This window comes from Cupressus sempervirens, chromosome 6 (assembly GCF_028749045.1).
Source record: "Cupressus sempervirens isolate cs-2001-9-10 chromosome 6, ASM2874904v1, whole genome shotgun sequence".
NCBI classification, from domain to species: Eukaryota; Viridiplantae; Streptophyta; class Pinopsida; order Cupressales; family Cupressaceae; genus Cupressus; species Cupressus sempervirens.
Genome location: NC_143123.1, coordinates 504,418,985 through 504,440,408, shown reverse-complemented (window position 1 = coordinate 504,440,408; position 21,424 = coordinate 504,418,985).

Genomic DNA, 21,424 nt, shown 5'->3' with positions numbered 1-21,424 from the left:
GAAACTTCTTTATGTTAAAAGGAATAATAATAAATGGTTGATTAATAGTGGTTATTCTCATCATATGACTAAAGATAAAATAAACTTTGATACACTTGAAAAATATTATGGTGGTCATGTTGGAATATACAAATGGGAAGAGTACTTCTAAGAGGGGAGGGGTGAATCAGAAGTAGCACACCTTTTTTAACTCTTTTTTATCCTTTAAACATATAACTAGAAAAAAAATTGCATGCATGTAAACATATAAAAGAGCATAAAATCAATCATATGCAATAACACATAACACTAGAATTGATAACCCAGAAACCCTCCACAAATAAGAAGGTAAGACTGGGGTGGGGATGATACCCACAAAAATCACTACAGAAATCAATGTTCAACCACTAATGATGGTCTGCCCTGTGAAAGGCCTACCCTGTTAAAGGCTTTACACCATGCCAATAGTGACTAGGTTAGAGGATTTACAAACACTTACATGAAGTGCCACCCTGTTAAAGGATTTACAATAGGTTGTTAAACCCACCTAATTTAATAGGACTTTCATGACCTTCTCCAAAGATTCTCCTTCCTAATTGTTAAGCTAACCTATCAACATAGGATTTCAACCTCTAATACAATTGTGGGAGAGTATTAGAACATTTGACCTAATTGAATACAATCTCAAATTGTTGGATCCAGGTACTAGATCTGCTCTTCTTGTTCTAATCTCTGCTTGATCTGATCTCTGAATGTATCCCCTGCTCTATTCTGATCAACTAGATGTATATTTGCAGTCCATTTCACTAAGTCCTTGATACCTTTGTTGATTGCTATGTTCTGCAATTTGATAATTCCATTAATAACCTTCTCAATTCTTGTCTTAGCAATCTCAACAACTTCAATATGGTGTCGTGGTCTCCATATAAAGATATTGTGGACTTAGGGTTTGCTATGCATTCATGAACTTGAAATTCCCACTCAAATCCTTTGTTTTCACCTATTGGTTGCATGTTGTCTCCAATTTTCTAATTGGCTGCATGTTGATTTCATAGGTAATTGCAAGGATTTGATCTTATTTTCTTATCCTTTTGTGAGTCATGCAAAAATTGTTTTACATCTTTGTTTGTGATGGCACAAAATCTTATGTTGATCCTAAGTTACTGGGCACTTATTTTATTTTTGATGCTTGGCACATACTATTTTCAGATTGCTCAGAATCTACTACATTTCTGGTTTGCTCAGCACCTATTATATCCTAGTTTTCTCAACACCTGTTATATCCTGGTTTGCTTAGTGCTTGTTATATCTTGGCTTGCTCGGCACCTGTTATATCTTGTATTGCTTGGCACATGAATGTTCCTAGATCACTTGACATCTGAACAATTTTGGATCACTCAGCATACATTGTGTACTCGGTGTATATAGTGAAAATAGTTAAGTGTGTTGACACTCAATTTTCAAGACTATTCTTTTGACCAACAATCTCCCCCTTTGACATGAGTGTCAAAAACACTTAACTAAGCATTTATGAACATAACCTTATTGAGTACTTTTTTATTTGCTTGGCATTCATGCAAAATTTCAAAAATATTGTGAGTGATAATATACCTTATGATTCCCCCTAAGTTGATTATGCCTTGTCCAATCTTGAAACTGAAATTCTATGCTTAAGTGCCTAATCCTCTCTGTCCTTTGTCCTATTTCTTTATTCTGAGCCTGTATGTTGTATCTGATGTGTGTGAAGTTAAAAAATTTGCATCTCCCCCTTTCTCCTTATTACTTGACTCCCCCTTTTTGGCTATTTACAAACTTTCCACTCTATTCTCAAAATGAATGAAAGAATGTAATAAAAAATGAGCAAAATTTTCAAAAATTTGGTATTCTCCCATATTTCTATATACATATCTCCTTATTTCTTCCCCTATACATATTTCTCCCCCTTTTTTGACACTAATGTCAAAGGGTTCTATAGAGTAATACCATGTTTAGCCAAAAATGTGCTATTTACCTCCAGGAGTATCTTCAGAGTTGCATCCCAATTTGCTAGTGCCATGTCCAATGACTTATGTTGGATGGAAATCTTTGTTGCTAGATGTACAAGTCCATTTGAGCTAGAAAGATTTGAATCTTTCTTGAGGACTGTTTCTGCATACATTTTCTCCTTATTGAGTACCTCCAAGTGAGAGGTTATAGAGGATTGGATTTGCATCAACTTAGCTTTTGTATTAGCCTCCTTTTCTATTAATATAGCTAATTCTCTTTGATTGTGAAGCATTTGAGCAAAATGCTTCTCACTTTGAGCTAGATTGGTGGGGAGTTGCATACTAGAAATTGTTAGATTTCTTTCCAAGCTCATTATTCTCTGGCTAGTCTCCTGTGTGAAATTGGAAAAATCACACAATTTGTTGTACAAGGAGAATATATTCCCAAGTACAATCTTTACTCTTTCCAATTTCTTAGCCAGCTTGACTTGAGATAGTGTTATATCACCAGATCTCTTCTCATTAACTTTACCTTGGGACTTCCTCTCTGACCATTCCATTAATTTGGCATTTGTATCATGATCTTCATTTATCACCTGGTCAACTATGTTAGATAGTTGCTCTCTTATTGGCCTTGACTCATCAAGTGTTTGCAAGCTTAAGGTATCCATAAAGATGTCCTTTATCTCATTCAGTGCTTGCCTATATTTATATTCTTTTCTCAATACCTCTTGTCTCCTTCTTCTCTCCAATGCACTCTGTATCTCATTAATCTTTTCCTTAGTGAGGGTTCTAGATTCATAGTAGGGTATTTTAATTTCTTCATCTAGCTTAGGAATTCGATAATAAAGTGTCCTGGATACCCTTGTTGAGCTCAAGCCTAGTGTTCTAACTTGTAATGCTAGCATGTCAGTGCTCGGCTTCTGAAGAGTTTGAGTGGGAGTATCTATTTTGGGTAGTTGAACCAAAGTTTGTATTGCAGATTCCTCCTCATCTCTTGTCTCTTCCTTCTCTTTTGTTTGTCTCACTTTTTCACTATCAATGGCTGGAGGTATACCTGTTGACTGTACTGATTTTTCTTTGTCTTCCACTACTGCTGCACTCAACACTTGAAGTGCATCTGTGATTTCTTTTGGTAGAGATAGTGGAGGAAGGAATAGGAATCTAGTAGTTTGAGTGGTTGAAGGTGGTTCTTGTGTTTTCACCTTTACTTCCTTTGATTTTACTACTGACTTTTGCAACTCATCAACACTGACCAGTATAGGACTTGTGCATAGTCTAGCTACTTGGGTTGATTGGTCAAGGATCTTTGTGAGATCCTCTATAGTCAATGGATTGTTTTTTTGACAAGAAGTTTCAAGAACATCCTTTATTTTGATACTCTCTATAGGTGTGATAATAGCATGAGGAGGGCTAGGAGGTGATAGTTGTGTGTCTTGCACACTTTGTTCTTACTGCTCATCTGTACCCTTTTCTTCCTCTTTCTCCTCTTTATTCTCCTCTTCATCTTTCTTTTCTTCTTCCACTTTCTTCTTTTCCTCAAACTTCTTCTCTTCTTCCTTCTTTTCTTCTCCCTTCTTTCCTATTTTTTTTATTTCCTTTATCTTGGTACTTGCTTCTACCTTGTATTCCTCATCAAAAACATCACCAATTTTCTTATAAATTATTTTCCACAACTGAATGGATGTGCTCACAACATTTTCAATTTTATTCTGCAAAATACTGAATTCCCTATGCTTTGGAGTAAATCTACTATTGTGCCTCTTGACTACATTAGTTATTTGACCCCTAGTCAAATCAGGAAACAATCTAGCTAAAGTAGACTCCCTTATTTCCTTTTCCATTTGCAAGCAAAAATGTCATTTTTCTTCTGCTATTTTATACAACTCTTTGGGCATTGAGCCATCTAGCTCTAGAGGTGTGTGCTTGTATTCTACCATCATTGTATACACAGATTGCTCTATTTTATTTTTCTCTTCCTTGGTGAGCTTATTGAAATCTAAATTCTTCAAATATTTTAAGTCTCCATTCCTAATTTTTGCACATAATTTATCAATTTAAGACTTAGGTGGATGACTTACCACTTTGAACTGACTATTATCATCTAACTCTATCTTTTCTTCATCTAAGTCAGGTTGAGCTACATATCTTCTTCTCTTCCTTGGCTCCTCATCAATCTTCTTGGTGGCTTTCTTCTTCTTTTCTGCCTCTTCTTTAGCCTTTTAAGTAGTGGCTCTGGTAGAAGGCTTCTTTGCTGAAGGTTTTCTCACTTTATTTGCCTTGGGTTGAGGAGCAAGTTGAGCTTTAGCCTTTCTTTTAGTGACCTTTGTTCTGATAGATGCTTCCTTGGCTTCTTCTTCATTTGCACCTTCTTCCTTGTCCTCACCTAGGCCTTGTGTCAGTTGTAGAGGCTCTTGTTTAGGCTCATCCTCTTCATTTTCATTATCATCCTCTTCTTCATCTACTTCCTCTTCCTTTGTTCTGCCTACTACTTCAACACCAAATCTTGTCTTCATCTTCTTGATCAATTTGTCCTTCTTCTTCACTGCAATGGTCATTTTAAGGTCTGTGACCACTCTAGATTTAACAACATCATAAGTTCCAAAATGTTTTGTTGCCTTGTCAGTATCTTCTGCAAGTAGTTCTATTATTATTGTTGAGGCCTGACCAACATCAAGTTCATAACCTAGTGGCCTAAGCCATCTCACTTTAGGTATGACTACTTGTATATAAGTGTAATCAATATCCACAAGAAATAAAATGTCCTTTACATGCTACTCAGCCAATGAGACTGGTATCCTCATCCTCTATTTCATGGACTTCTTGAAGTTCTCAAAGTAACTTGTCATCTAAGCATCAAAATTATCTCCCATTTGATCAATGAAGTCATTGATTTGTGTGACAATTTTCTTGTTAGGATCCCATCTAACCTTTCCAACTAATGGAAATTACTTCATAACATAGAAAAATATGCAGACCAATAGTGATCCAAATTTGCATTGGGCTCCTTTCAATTTCCTTATGGCTCCCAAATTTGCATTGATTTGTTGTAGCATGAGCTCTGCTAGATCATATGTGTGGTCCTTCTTTACAATTTTGTATGCTACATCCACTGCTATGCATGGCATGCTGTTCAATCTGCTTGATTGATAGAATTTGTGAGATATGACTCTAACAACAAAATCAAGTAGTGGATTATTAATGGTATCAATGGTCATTTCCCTATTATTCCATTTAGCACTAGTGTTCTTCTCTATGGCCTCCTTTTTATCACTTCTCAAGGTCTTGGGCCAATCTAGGGTTGGGAAACCAATAACCCTATCAACAATTTTCTTTGTAACCTTCATTGGCCCTATTTCTAACTAGAATGACCCATCATGAATTTGACTCAACACTATATGAATCCATTCAGTCTTAAACACAATGGGGAAAACTAGGGCTTTAGTTAAACCCTTCTTTTCAACTATTTGAAACTTGTCCTTCAATATACCTTTGTCACATAGCTTATCAAAGGCATTGAAAATTTCTAAGTCACCTATGGCTCCAATCTTACAGTTATAGAATTTTTTGATGTCTTGGACCATTACAACTTTGTTTGGAATCACTGACAAAGCACTAGCAGGGTCATTTTTATAGGCAACTTCAAGGATCGGCCTAAATTTTGGCTATTTGACTTCATTACTGACAAGTTGAATTTCATGACTTTCCTTTCCCTTAGTGGTTTTTGACCCAGATGCCATCATTTACTGAACTAGGGTTTAAAATTAAATAAACTTTCAAGTTCTACGTAGCTTGGCACTTGAGTGAAATACCTGTTGATCGATGAACTGGAGTTGAATCATGGTTGGAATCACTGCAAATCACTGCTAAATCACTGTGTGATCACCTATTCACTCTGCTCAACTTCACTCTTTGTTCGAATGGCTTGAAAATGAATGATTTTCACCTTTATTAGGTTCAAAAAACTAGCATTTATTGAATTTGTGCTTAAAGCTGTACACTTGGCTTCCAAAGATTTTATCAACTTGGCTTCTAGTAAAGTTCATCTACTTAGCAGCTACTATCTAATTTCACTCATCATCAACTAAACTTTTCAATTGCTCAACAGCCACTAACATCTCTTACTCGACATCCACTAGTCTGTTCAACTTGGCATGTACTGAAGTTTTACTCAACAACCAAAGGTAGCTCAACATCATCTTCTAACTTTTAACTTGTCATCTTTTCTCATGCATATTTCTTCTTTGTATTACTTCTATATTTTCTTGGTCTGATGCATGATACATCTTTATATGTATCAACCCCATGTATCTATCTTGTGCTTAATTGGATGAGGTGTGATCACTTGACCTCTTGGGTGAAGTGATCTCTCCATTTGATGTTTTGTATTCACCTTTCTTCTTACATGTCTTGTTCATTTGTCCTCTTATTTGTTCAAAATCAATCTTCTCTTTTCCTTTGTTGACTTTAGACATTGGTGCTTTTGACTTTGTAGGATAGTTTCTACTGATATGACTAGTCTTCAAACAACTAAACATGTAGTTTGGTTTAGCCATCTACTATAACTTCCCTTGAAATGTGTCATGCAATTTTTAGGAATGTGTCCATACTCTTAACAATAGTGATAGCTATACCTGGTATTGGAATCCCAATTGTAGTGATGTGCATGATTGATTCCTCTTGCACGGTGATTAGGTGTCCACATAGGCTTTTATCTGCATTCAAATGCTTTATGTCCATACTTTTTTTAGTTGTAGCAGTGACCTTAAAATTTTGGTGCCCTCATGGTCTTGGTTCTGCAATCTTATGTTGAATGTCCTTGCTTTTTGCACTTGTGATAAAAGTTTGCATTTGTAGGCTTATCATGCTGATGACTATTCTTGCTTCTGAACACATTAGAGGTATGTCCCTTTTTACCACAGAAATGAAAAGTAGGTTTAGTGTTCTTACCTTTGTTGCTTCTTTCTTTTGCAATCTTGGATGATTCTCCTTGTTCAATGCTGGTGTAGCCAAGTCCTAAAGTATCATTACTAGCCCTTGGTGATTTCAGCAATTGCTCAAAGTACTTGATGGCCTCATTGGGTTTTTTGTAAATTTCTACTATTTCCTTTTCTCTCTTCAATTCATTCTACAATTGTTCATTCTACATCTTCAAGATGGAGATCTTAATGTCCTTCATGTTTAGCTCATGATGAGCATTAATAATCTGGCTAAGTGTGTCCAACTGCATATTTGAAATCTTTTCAAATTCAATTGTCTTCTCTTCCAGCCTATTGGTGAGATTTCTCTAGTCATCTTCTATCATGGCCTTGCCTTCAATAGCTCTTTTCTTTTGTTCAGTCACTTCACAAAGCATTATGGCTTGTGATTCTTGTTCAAGCTTGAGTAATCTGATTTCTTCAGCTTGTACTCTATTTTTCTCCATTAATTCTACTATTGCTACATCAAATTCCTTGGAATCTCCATTGGAAAACACTTGTGTGGTGTCAATCTCCTTGTAGTGTATGTCATTTTCAGCTATGGCTATATCCTTCCTTCTTTTCAAGGATTTTCCTAGTTCCTCGCTAGTTTCCTCTATTTCGTGTAGAGCTAGTTGCACATCAATCACCTAATTGTCAATGATCTTCCCAAGTTTGAAGACTTCCATCTTCTAACCTTTTTCTCCAAGTTGTTAGGCTTCTCCTTGTGAGAACCAATGCTTGGATACCAATTTTTGGAATATTCAAATGGGAAGAGTACTTCTAAGAGGGGGGCTGAATCAAAAGTACCACACCTTTTTTAACCCTTTTTTTATCCTTTAAACATATAACTAAAAAAAATTGCATGCATGTAAACATATAAAAGAACATAAAATCAATCACATGCAATAACACATAACACCAAAATTGATAACCTAGAAACCCTCCTCAAATAAGGAGGTAATACTGCAGTGGGGATGATACCCACAAAAATCACTACAACAATCAATGTTCAACCACTTTTGATGGTCTGCCTTGTGAAAGGCCTACCCTATTAAAGGCTTTACACTATGTCAATAGTGACCTAGTTAGAGGATTTACAAACACTTACATGAAGTGCCACCCTATTAAAGGATTTACAATATGTTGTTAAACCCACCTAATTCAATAGGACTTTCATGACCTTCTCCTACCTAGTTGTTAAACTAACCTATCAAAATAGGATTTCAACCTCTAATACAATTGTGAGAGAGTATTAGAACATTTGACCTGATTGAATACAATCTCAAATTGTTGGATTCAAGTACTAGATCTGCTCTTCTTATTCTTATCTCTACTTGATCTAATCTCTAAATGCCTAAGTCCTTGACACCTTTGTTGGTTGCTCTATTTTACAATTTGATAACTCCATCAATAACCTTCTCAACTCTTGTCTTAGCAATCTCAATAACTTCTTCAACAACTTCAATATGGTGTCGTGGTCTCCTTATAAAGATATTATAGACTTAGGGTTTGCTATGCATTCATGAACTTGAAATTCCCACTCAAATCCTTTGTTTTCACCTATTGGTTGCATGCTATCTCCAATTTTTTGATTGGTTGCATGTTGATTTCATAAGGAATTGCAAGGATTCAATCTTATCTTCTTATCCTTTTGTAAGTGATGCAAAAACTATTTTACATCTTAGTTTGTGATGGCACAAACTCTTATGTTGATCTTGAGTTACTCAGCACATATTGTATTCCTGATGCTCGGCACATACTATTTTTGGATTGCTTGGCATCTACTACATTTCTAGTTTTCTTAGTACCTATTATATCTTGGTTTTCTTGGCACCTATTATATCCTAGTTTTCTCGAAACTTGTTATATCCTGGTTTGCTCGGCACCTATTATATCTTGTATTGCTCGGCACATGAATATTCTTGGATCACTCGGTATACATTGTGTACTCGACATATATAGTGAAAATGGTTAAGTGTATTGACACTCAATTGTCAAGACTATTCTTTTGACCAATAGTTCATGTTAGATTTAATTACTTTTAATGGAAAGAATTATACTAACAATTTCTACCTTGTGAAGGGTTTGTATTGCAATTTGTTAAGTGTTAGATAAATGTGTGAGAATGGTTATGATGTCATTTTCAAGAATGAAGGTTATGAGATTAGGAAGAGATGTGGTGAGTTAATTACAAGTGGTAAGAGGAAAGGAAATAACATGTGTTAGTTAGAAGGATATATTGAAGGATATTTAATATATTGGATTGACGATAGTTGGATTTGGTGTAGAAGGATGTGTCACATCAACTTTGACATTTTGGTGAGGACTGCTTCTTCACAAGATGTTAGAGGTATGCCATGACTGTAGAAACTAGACAATACTATTTAGAAAGGATTTCATGAAGAAAAGTAGAGGAGATAAACTTTCAAGGCAAAAGATCACTCATTTACTAGAGTGTTGGATATTGTGCATACTAACATATGTGGTCCCATATGAACAATAGTATTTCTTCGTGAAAGAGATAAAGAATTTACTTCTGATGAGTTTGAAATATATTGCGAAAAGTATGTAATTAATTAAGAGATAGTTAGTGGTAGCTAGAACACCACAAAAGAATTGTGTTGTAGAAAGGATGAATATAAAGATTCAAGAAGTGGCAAGGAAAATGATGGAGGCTAATATTTTGGATATCTATTAGAAGGAAGTTGTACCTGCTAGTATATACACTTTGAATAGACTTCTATACCAAGAAAAAATATTTTCAAATATCTTATGAAATTTGGCATGGAAGAGCGCCAACTATTAAATACTTCAACATATTAGGAAGAAAATGCTATATCCAAAGAGATGAAGATAATTTGGGTAAGTTTGAATGTAGATCTAATGAAGTAATATTTTTGGGTTACTCCTTAGAAGTAATGCATTTTGATATTACAAAAATGGATAAATAATGTTGTGAAGAGTTTGAATGTGAGATTTGATAAAGACTTTTAGAAAATTTCTAAGAAGTTTGTTAATTATAAATTTGATAAATAGGAAAAATTCAAGAAAAAGGAAGAATATGGAATAGTGTTACCTATTTCAACTAGTAAGATAGAAAATTATGTATAGAGGCATCATTATAAGAAAAATATTATCAATGGTAAGAGAAAGGGTTTTATTACTAGGAGTAGGTAGTAAAGGAAGTATTGCACTACCACTAAATAGATGTGGGATAAACGAACTCTTGTACATGGAGGAGATGATAAGGTGAGAAGAGCCAAAGCTGAAAGTATCAAAGGAAAGTATGATGACATGAGAATGAAAGAAGGTGAGAATGTTTCTTAGTATGTAAACCAAATCAAAGAAGTTCTAAGCATAATCAAATTTGATGGAGGTTTTATCAATGACTCTAAAATTGTAAGTAAAGTTCTAAGAACTCTTTTACATGTTTATGTTATCAAAAATATATATATTCAATAAGTGAGATCCATGTTTGGTAATGTATTAACACTTGACAGTTTAGTTGGTCAGTTGACTACCTTTGAATTAAGTAATTATGACAATAGTATGGTTACAATTGGAAATGCATTTAATCTTCTCTAACTATTGGAAGTTCCAAGAAAGAAAACAAAAGTAAAGAAGAAAGTGAATATGAGTTTGAGGATGTTCTAGATGAACTTGAAGCACTTCTTGTAAGAAGATTGTCAAAGTAAACTACCCTTGATTTGTTTCAAATGTAATGAGGTTGGTCACTTTGCTACTAAATGTCATAATAAAGGTAAGAGTGATAGAAATGAAAAGAAAGATTACAAGAATAGGAAGAACATGGACTAGAAAGACAAGGGAAAGAAGTCATGCTACGTTGCTAAGGAAAAGCATATCGAGTCTCCTTCTGATGATGACAAGGAAGTAGTTGAAATGGTTTATGTTGCAATCAAAGAAGATCCAAATGGTGAAAGATATGAAAGTGAAACTAATCTTATTTTACATGTTAGTATGAATGACTCATGGATTATAGATAGTGGACGTTCACATCACATGGTTGGTGATCTTAATAAATTTAATAAATTTGAAGAGATTGATGATCATGGAATTATTAAGCTAGGTATCGATGTTCTGTTCTTGTTAAAAGGTAAAGGATCACTAATTTTGAATGATAAGATCATATGTAATCATGCATATTGGATTTAAGGACTTGTATATAATTCTTTTGAATATTGTACAGTTGAATAACTTAGGTCACAAGCTAGATTTTTATAACAAGAAAGTTAAGATCTTTGATGATGAAGGTAATTTAATTAGAACATGAATGAAAATAGAAGGTAACTTATTTATCTTGATCCTATTGTTGAGACATGCTTATGTGATAAAATTGAGGATATGTGGTTATGGCTTAAAAGGTTGTGTCATGTAAATTTTGAGAACATGGTGAAAATTAGTAAAAAGAAAAGACTAAGAGGCTTATCAAATCTACAAAAACCTAAGAATATTGTGTGTAAAGAATGTCAGCTTGGTAAGATGAAAAAGTCTAGTTTTTCGAGCAAGACTCGCACTTCAAATGATATCATGGAATTGGTTCATTCATATCTATGTCATCCTATTGACGTTTACAGTTACTATGGTGATAAATATTTCATATTATTTGTTGATGATTATTCAAGGATGATGACTATAGTGTTCATGAAGGTTAAATTGCATGATGTTGGTATGTTCATATGGTATAAAGCTAGAGTTGAAAAGGAAACTAGTAAATCTTTGAAATGTTTGAGATCCGATAGAGGTGGTGAATTTATGTTTGTTGAATTCACTAACTTTTGTGCTGAGAATGGTATTAAAAGACAAATATATGCACTGAGGATACAACAACAAAATGGGATTGTTGAAAGAATAAATAGATCAATAATGGATTGTTCAAGGACATTGATGATTGAGAATGAGGTTTCACAAATATTCTAGAGAGAATTAATTAGCATTGTTGTTTACACTCTCAACTGAGTTCAATTGAAGAAAGGAATAAATAAAGAAGTCCTATGAACTTTGGTATGGTCACACACTGAATGTAAGTTATTTTAAAATCTTTGGAAGTAGGTGCTATATTCACAAAGATACAAGGAATGGTAAATTTGATGTTAAAGGAGATAAAGGTATATTCCTTGGTTATTTATCTAAGAGAAAAGCATATAAATGTTTGAAAAAGGCTACTAACAAGATAATTGAAAGTGTAAATTTAAGATTTTATGAGTTTGCAGAGAGGAATGATGTGGAAGCAAGAAGAAACCTAAAGATTAAAATAAGTTTGTGTATGTCTATGAAGAGGTACTTGATACACTTCCTAAGTTATAACAAGGATCCATAGAGCACCAGCCAATGACACCTGAGTTAAAAAATGCTTTACTCGAGCACCATATTGTTCAACTAGAGGAAGAATTTAAACCTCTACCAAGTGAAGGAGATGTTGAAAATCAAAGGATTGAACTTGTATTGGCCAAATATGAGAGAAAGAATCATTCACCTTAATAGTTAATTGGAGACAAAAATGTTGGACTACAAAGAAGTTAAGAGATGATACTTCTTTAATATCTAATTTTAGTCCAAGAATATTAAAGGTTGCATTAGAAAATAAATATTGTTTTAATGCTATGAATTGGGAGATTGATCAAATTGAGAAAAAAAAAACCTGAACATTAGTACCAAGACTTGCTAACGAAAATTTGAGTGGAACCAAATCAATTTTCAAAAAAAAGATGAATGAGAATGGAGGAATGGTAAAGAAGAAGGAAATATTATTTTGCAAAGGTTAAGCACAAGAAGACGAAATGGACTATGGTGAAAATTTTGCACATATGGCGAGATTGGAAGGAGTTAGAACATTGTTGTCATATGCGACCTACAAGAAGTTCAAAGTATATCAAATGGGTATCAAATCTTCATTTTTGAATGGAATACTTGAAGAGGAAGTATATTTTGAACAACCTAAAGGATTCATTGAATCTAATCAAACCATTAAACAAAGCATTGTATAGACTGAAACAAGCCCCTAGAGCATGGTATGAAAGGTTACATTCTTATCGGATTAAGATTAGATTTGCTAGGACAAGTGAAAACAATATGAAAAAAGAATCTAAAGATATTGTATTGGTTGTTGAGATATTTTTTGATGACATAATATTTGGTGGAAATGACATGTTGAGTAAGATATTTTCTGAAAAATTGAGTATCAAATTTGAGATGTTAAGGTTTGGTGAGATTGAAAAAAAAAATCATTGGACTACAAGTATATTAAACAAAGAAAGGTATATATGTGACTTGGTCTAAGTATGTGAAAGAAATCTTGAAGACATTTGGGATGAATGAGTCCAAGCCAGTTGGTACACCTATGGTGATTGGAGTGAAATTGTCAAAGGAAGACACTATTGGTGAGGTAAATGAGACTCAATACAGATATATGATTGGTAAGTTAAATTATGTTGTACATAGTAGACCAAATATTTCACTTGTTGGAGTTGTTGCAAGGTTTTCATCTAATACAAAGGAGACTCACATGACTATTATGAAAAGCATATTAAGATATCTCAAAGGAACTGTGTAAGGTCCCTCCTCACATGTACTTATTAAATATGAATTTCCTTGTTAAAATTGTTGTAGGCAATTAGAATGGATATGAAATAATGTTTTATGTTTTAGATGTCCTAATAAGAATTGAGATCCTAATACATTCATGTTTTAAATAAATTAATAATTCAAGAACAAACTACACTATCTTGACTGTTTAAACATTAAGATTTTTCTAACGATGATACTAGGCATTTTCACCTGATGATAAGGGTGTTGATTTTCATATCCCGATGATTAAGTTTTATGTCGCGATAGTTCAATATTCCTTAAATAGAAATGCTTATGATGTTAGGTATATGCATGCCTAACAATGATTTTTCTAGCATTTTCATCTAAATTAATGAATAAGTTATGTTTTATTAATTTATGTAATTTTTGATGATTAAATGTGAGTAGAAATTAATTAAACAATTAATTATGTGAGAGATTCATGTTTTGATTTATGTAATGATCCAAATAAGCGTTGAATATATGTGCATGTGATTTTTGGGCTACTGATGTGTGCAATAAGTGTGTAGGATTTTTAGCCGAGAAACCCAACGGAGGAGCAGAACTGATCCCTATGTGTCATTCGTGGAAACCATGTTGTTCGTATCATATTGTATTGTGAGATGTATGAATGTATCTTTTCGTGATCAGTAAATTTTAATGTGTTTGTAGCTGTGTTCTTATAGTGTCACTTGACACTCGTGAATTGTTTATGCATTCTAGCATGCTAGTTAGGGTTAGTTGTGTAACCTTTGGACCTAAGTCAGATTAAGTTAGTGTCTTTTGCTAATTTGGTTCCTAATCGAGTTTAGTCTCCCCTAATCTGATTTAATGCTTAATCTGCATTTTTTTAGAGTTGTTAGTTGGTCCTAATTATTTCCTAGCTTTTGTTTGGTTCCAAACCTATTCCTAAGGCTTTAAAACATGAAATATTTATACCCAAAGGGTATGGGTATGGGTTGGGGGTCTTTTCCAACCCCTAAGCCCCTTTTATTGACTTTTGAGGTCACTCAAAAAGTCTTATTTTGCCTTTGTGCGAAAATTGCAAGTGGCTACCATGAGTTGCATCACCTCAACTCCACTTAGTGGTTAACCTTAGTATGTGTTGAGTTAGAGACTTTTAGATTTGTAGGTGGGTGGGGAGAAGTTATTGCCTTTTTGGTGGTTGAGTTTGAGTCTTATTTAGAGGCCCTTCTTGGAGTATTTTAGGTTGTTACCCAATCTCTACTTTTAGAGAGGAGACTTAGAAGATTGAAGAAAGGAAGGGAAAAGCTCTACTCAAATTTGTTCATTTGCCATTACCTCTTTGTGAAGGTAGGAGTTTTCATCTCCATTGTTCAGATTTTCATGCTTGTTTCATGCTTATGCTATGGTGTTGTTATTTGGATGCTTGTATGTATGTTGGGTATGTTTGGGAAGGATTGAAAACCATGTTTTCTTGAATTCTTTCTTTCATGTTTTTGCTTGAAATTCAAAGTTTTCTTGTATGGGTGTTTTGGCATTACTCACCCTTGGAGAGGGCAGAAGTGGCCAATTTCAAGAAAGGTCTTTTTAGTTGGACTCCAATAGTGTAGAGTCTCTTCTCAAGACGAGAAGAGGGAGAGAGGGTAGGGTGTTATGGGCCCCTACCTGTCAGCACAAGCCACATATGATTTTTGGCATGTAAGAATGGAAGAACGAAAGTTCTTGAGTTATAGCCCCGATTGGGCACCTGTTTTGGTGTTGTGTCTGACATCTCCTGTTGGAAAAATCCACCTTTCCCTAGTTTTGATTCAATGTTGAATCCTGTTGAGAAAACCCAGTATGGAAATGAATGCTTGATTTTATTCCTTGTCATGTTTGTTTGTCACCTAATCAGATTATGTTCCCTCCACATTTTTTAGAAATGTGTTGCAAAAAATGATATTGAATTCCTTGATAAGGGACTTGAAAGAAATTTAATTTGACTGTTGAAATTTCAGGATTGAAATCCTATGTAAATTGTATTTAAAAACCTTTGTTGTAATGGAAATGACACTGGTTTTTCTTCCTTGTTCTTTCCCGACTGAGCCCTTGAATCAGGTTGTCAATTGAAAAAATGATTGAGTGATATCTTTTATTATGAGATTCTCGTAATTTCAATTTTATGCACATGTGTATTGAAAAGTAGATAAAATGGTGATGTTCAATTATGCAAATTTCAAGTTCAAATATGTTAAGAAAAAAATTTGCATTTGAGTTATGCTTAAATTTCATAGTTATACATGTGTATGAGGAAGTTAAGTGATTTTGTTCGAATACTCATTTATTAAATTTAATCCCATTATCACTTTAAAAAGAAACAAAAAAAAAAATTGTTGGTGTGTTTTTGCCCTATATTTTGGGCATGACAAACTGAACATTATGGCCTATGGTATGAACAAGAGGATGTCTTTAATATTAAAGTATAAAAAAATGTTGATTGGGTTGGTAATGTTGATGAAAATAAAAGTACAAGTGGTAGAGCTTTCCTTTTTGGAGAAATACTGATGACATGGATAAGCAATAAACAAAGTTGTATTTCACAATCTACTATTGAAGTTGAATATGTTGTTGTTGTAATCAATTTTTCAATTATTGTATGGATTAAGCAATTTTTGGAAGGCATGCAAGAAGAGGTAACTGAGCTTGTTACTATTCATTGCAATAACACTAGTGCAATAAATATTTCAAAAATCTGGTGATGCATGTAAAAACAAAGCACATATCCATCAAGTATCATTATTTGAGGAAGCTAGTACAAGATAAATAAGTGAGGCTTGAATATGTGAAATCTAAGGAACAAATTGCTAATATATTTACCAAGCCATTGTCTAAGGATACTTTTTAGTATCTAAGTGGTAAACTGAGGGTCTTGTCCCTATCCAAAATTCACAAGGTGAAGAGGCATGTTGCATCAATTCATTGATGAATTGTAATATCTTTGTGGAGTTGATGTAAGATCTCACACTTTAGGAACATTTTTGAAGTTGTGAAGATGACTATGATGAAATTGATGTATATTGTACATGCAAGGTAGAAGAATAACTACAATCTTTCTTAAGTTTCATATTGAAATTTATAATGACCTTTGGCATTGTTGTCAAAGAGGGAGAAGATTACCAAGGGGAGAAGAATGAATAAAAAAGAAGAAATTTGAAAAAGAATAGAGAAGACTTAAGGAAGAGATCATATTCTAAGGGGGGGATATGATATAGAAGATGTTTGTTACTACTAAAGATACAAACTAAGTTATAAAGATCATGCAGTTGAAGAAAAAGAGTGTAAAGTTATATTATTTACAATGCTTACATTTAATTATCTTATGTAATGTTCTATAATGTAAAGTCATATGTTATGTGATGTTAAAAATGCCAAAAGGGGAGATTGTTAGCCACAACTGATAATGTAATAGGTAATGCTATGAATGTATGTGAAAGAGTCATAGTAGTTGTTATATTATCATTGATGTCAAGTCTTAGTTGGCTACACATTATGCTAACTCGGTAGATGTCGATATCATTTGATTGATGAAGAGGATTTGAAGAAAGTATGTTGAAGAAAATATTGATAAGCATGGTATTCAATGGGTACTTGAATGAGTTGGACAATTATAATATAATTTTCATTCGATTATTTTACAATCATGAAATATTTAAAAGGATTGAAGAACTCAAGCTTAACCAAGTGACAAGGTTAATGAAGGGAGACTATATTCACCAAGTAACTATAGTATTTATTGAGTTATTGATAAAGTGAGAATAAATTTGGTATTCATCGAGTGAGTCTAGTATTAACTAAGTGATATATTTCCCAAGTGACTTAATATATTTACTGAGTAATAGTTGGAAGAAAAAATTTGGAAAATTGGAATGTAAGGCCAACTTTTGATGGAAATATGGAAAGTTGGAGATGGTAAAAGGCACAAGTCAAAGTTTTTTACAAGATCTATGGATGGGAAAATTCAATAAGGATCTGATGATATAAATCGAAGAAAGATAAGGATGAGCACAAAGTTTTATGCAAAGTTTTCTTTCCTATATGGTTAAGTACATTGAATCTAAGATCGGCGATTGTGATTAAGTTGCATTAGAAGGAAAATTTTGGAAGCTTAGAGATGACTATTTAAGGAGGAGATCAAGAATTTTTTGTGTTATTGGTTGGATGTTGGTTTTATTATTAGTGTGTTATGTTGCTAGTGCAAACTATTGAAGAAGGTGAAAAAATATTGTCAAGCCAAGAGGAGTGAGTAGAGTTAAAGAAAAAAGGAGTGAATCATCTAGTCAAGTGAAGAGAGATAATAACATTAGAAGTCATGTCTCAGATAAAGATAAGAACATAAAGGAGATAAGAACAAGCAAGGTAGTGTTATACCTAAACACATCATTTTTACACACTTACTTTCTAATCAATATAGTGTAAAATCTTGTAGACCATTTGGACCTAACAAATCTATATAATCCTATATGGTAGCATCAATTAGTGATGTTTATAAGTCCTTTAGAGCATGTCACTATTGGAAATGTAGAGAAGGATAGGTGACTAAGAGGGAGTGAATCAAGAACCAATAAAACTTTAACTTTAATTCACCAATTAATCCTTCATAAACTAATTTGATCTAATTACATGCATGAAAGATTGAAAGTAATAAAACATTCATAACAGTTGACATAGTATTTGGTAACCTAGAAAACTTCCAAATAAAAAGAAAAAAATGGGGTGGGGATGATACCCACAAGCTTTAGTACTATAGTATAAAGTTGGTCTGTTAAGGCTTACAAATGATCACTTCTGATGATCTTCCCTGTTAGGAGCAATAAGGACTATTAGGTCCACCTTGTGAAAGGATTTATATAATATAATGAAGTATGTACTCAATTAGGAGATTATGCATAAGACTGCTAAGTCCACCTTGATAGAGGATTTGACTGATACACCTGTTAGGATGAACTAGTAGCTGATCTCTACTCTGCAACTCAGTTTGCTAAATGAGATTCCTTTGATTTAGAAAGATCACCTTAATGTGGTGGATGAGACTCTACTTTTCCTTATACTACTTGAAGCCTTTAAACTCACATGTTATTCATATTCCATACATATTCACTTCTATATCATTTGGATATGACAAGATATCTCTCATATATACCAATCCAAATAATTTCCTTCTAGAGTTGACTACAATACCGTATTAAATAATCTTCACTAAGTTGGCTCAATGCTTACACTCATGTTCAAAAATCCACTTGGGTGATATTCTAATACTCAAAAACATAATGAACTTGGAAATATCTAGCACTAAGCTGACATTGGTGCACGGTCCATATTGATCAGTCAGAAGTAGGTTTGAACTTGGTTAACACTGATGACTCAGTAAATATTGAAGAGCTTAGTTGACACTGCAATAACTTAGTTAGTATTGTAGCTCAGTCAACACTACATTTTTTATGCTTTGTTCACACTCCTAGCTCGATTAAACACTATCTTTCTACTTCACTCAGTTAACACTTTATGACTGGCTTGGTTATTACTATCTGCAAGGTTTACTTTGTTGTACTCAGTAACAATGTAACCAACCAAACGATCAAGTGTTTTGGCACTAATTGACAAATAGTCTGGCCATAAGATCAACAATCTCCCCCTTTGGCATTAGTTACAAAATTACTTATCATACCAAAAATTTTGAATACTCAAAATGATGAGTTAAAACTCCCCCTATCAATGTACTTGGGTCTATAGCTCAATTTTGACTACTATGCTAATACTCGAATGATACTGACTCTATTTTTTATTTTTCAAAATTGTTTTTGTAGCTTTTCTATATACATAGATTTCTTCAAAAGACTCCTTATCTACTTTATAACTATATTTCCCCCTTTGATTCTTTATATGATATATTTCCCCCTTTAATTCTTTATATGTTATATTTTCCCCTTTTTTTTGACATAAATGCCAAAAATGCATATTTACAACGTAATACCAAAATGTGAGAGGAAATCACTATGTATCTTCAAAATTAGAGACATGATTTTGGCACAATTTTCTTGCAAAACTTTAGAAGTATGTAAAGCTATCTGAACTTCATCTAATAACTTTATCATATGATCAGCAATATAAAATTTATTGTCATGGATTAATTTCATTGCATGAACAATGTGTTTCTACATTACACCCATGTTTGGAATTATCAAAATCTAAATTCCTAATAGTGTAGCCCTGATTCTTGCTTCTTCTCTCAATAACTCTGCCTACAAGTTGGTCAAATACCTAATCTTAACAAAATTTGTTGATCTAGTACTAGGGTCAAGTAACAATTGGTTTGCACTTGCCTTCAAATCAATATCAATATTTGACAACTTATCTTTGATTTCCTTGGTAAAAATTGTTGTATCACTTAATTTTACAAACAAGGAAACAACATTATTTATAGTGCTTTCAAAAAAAAAGAATAGTGGACAATTCCACTTGATCTATGGCAATCTTTCGTGCCACATTATCCAAAATTTTATTCTCAAATTTTCTCTCTGCCCTCTAAAGTAGTTTCTCTTGACCATTTAAATCTTCATTGAGCTTGTGGACTATGTCAATAAGTTGGTCCAAAATAGAGTTCTTTTCATTAACTTTAATACTAAGTGCATCAAGAAATATACCTTTAATTTCTTCTAGCACTTGATTTCTTTTCTTCTTCTCTGCTCTAAGTTTTTTTTGTTTGCCTCTTTTCTTCCAAAGTTCTCCAAGAGTGTCCATTTGATCAGGAGTAAGATTGGAGAGATCCTAATCTAGAATTACTATGTCTTCCTCTAGATCAACTTCTTCAATGGAAGCTTTTGTCTCTTTCCCTTTAATCTTTGGAATAGGTGAAGGAATGATTTCCTTACCTTTACTCATATTTTCAATGCTCATTTGAGGCTTGATTTCAACTATCATTGCACTTATTGTGGAATCATTTGTAATAGTAGCAATATGACTGACTATATAAACAACAACAATTGTAGTAGTACTTACATTACTTTTTTGTAACTCGGTCTTGCTTGATTTTTTGATGAGTGGAGCATGTAGCTCAGTAGATGAAATAGTGATAATTGTACTCATCTTTGAACTCAGAAAGATAGATCTAATAGCCAATTGAGTGCTTGGTTGAATAATATTAAACCTAATGGCCTATGACTTGGATGTTGTCTCCTCTAAGCTTGATGTTACCAATGCTTTTCTTATAGAGTTTGGGAGGGAGGCAATAACCTCTTTTGTAATCTTTTCTAGATCTAAATCTTCAATATTCTAAATTTTAGGTAGATCCTCACTGATTCTTTCATCTTCCTTGTCCTCTTCATCATCATTCACATTATCAATCTAAACAACTTCCTCAATGGGCCATTCAATCCATAAATGTTTTTCCATTCATTTGTATTGGGTTGCACAATAGATTAAATATCATTTGATAAAATTAGAAATGCATTGAACTTAGGGTTTAACATTTTTTCATACTTTTTCAATGTCTCCTTCACTTCTTTGTCTGACAGGTTGGGCATTACCTTTCTCAAGGTTTGATCATGGATATCCTTGGAAACCATTACTGCATTATCCCAATGATGTGATGCTACATTAAGTAGAATATCATGAACTTAACTTCTTAGTTCACTTGGAGAGTATTTCCAATTTTCCATCTTTTCCACTAAGGATTCTTCTATTTTCTTCTACTCCTCTTTATTTCTAGTCTCATATTTAAGAAACTTGAAATCTTCCATAACTCCTCCTTCTTTGAGTTGCTTCAGTCTTTCTTCAAAGGTTGGAGTAGACCTTTTGAATGATATCTATTTCTCTTCTTCTTCATCTTCTTCTTCATCTTGAAGTCTAAGCTTCTTCCTTGATCTAGTGTAATTGCTGGTGGTAAAGGTAGGCATTGATCTTATAACTCTCCTT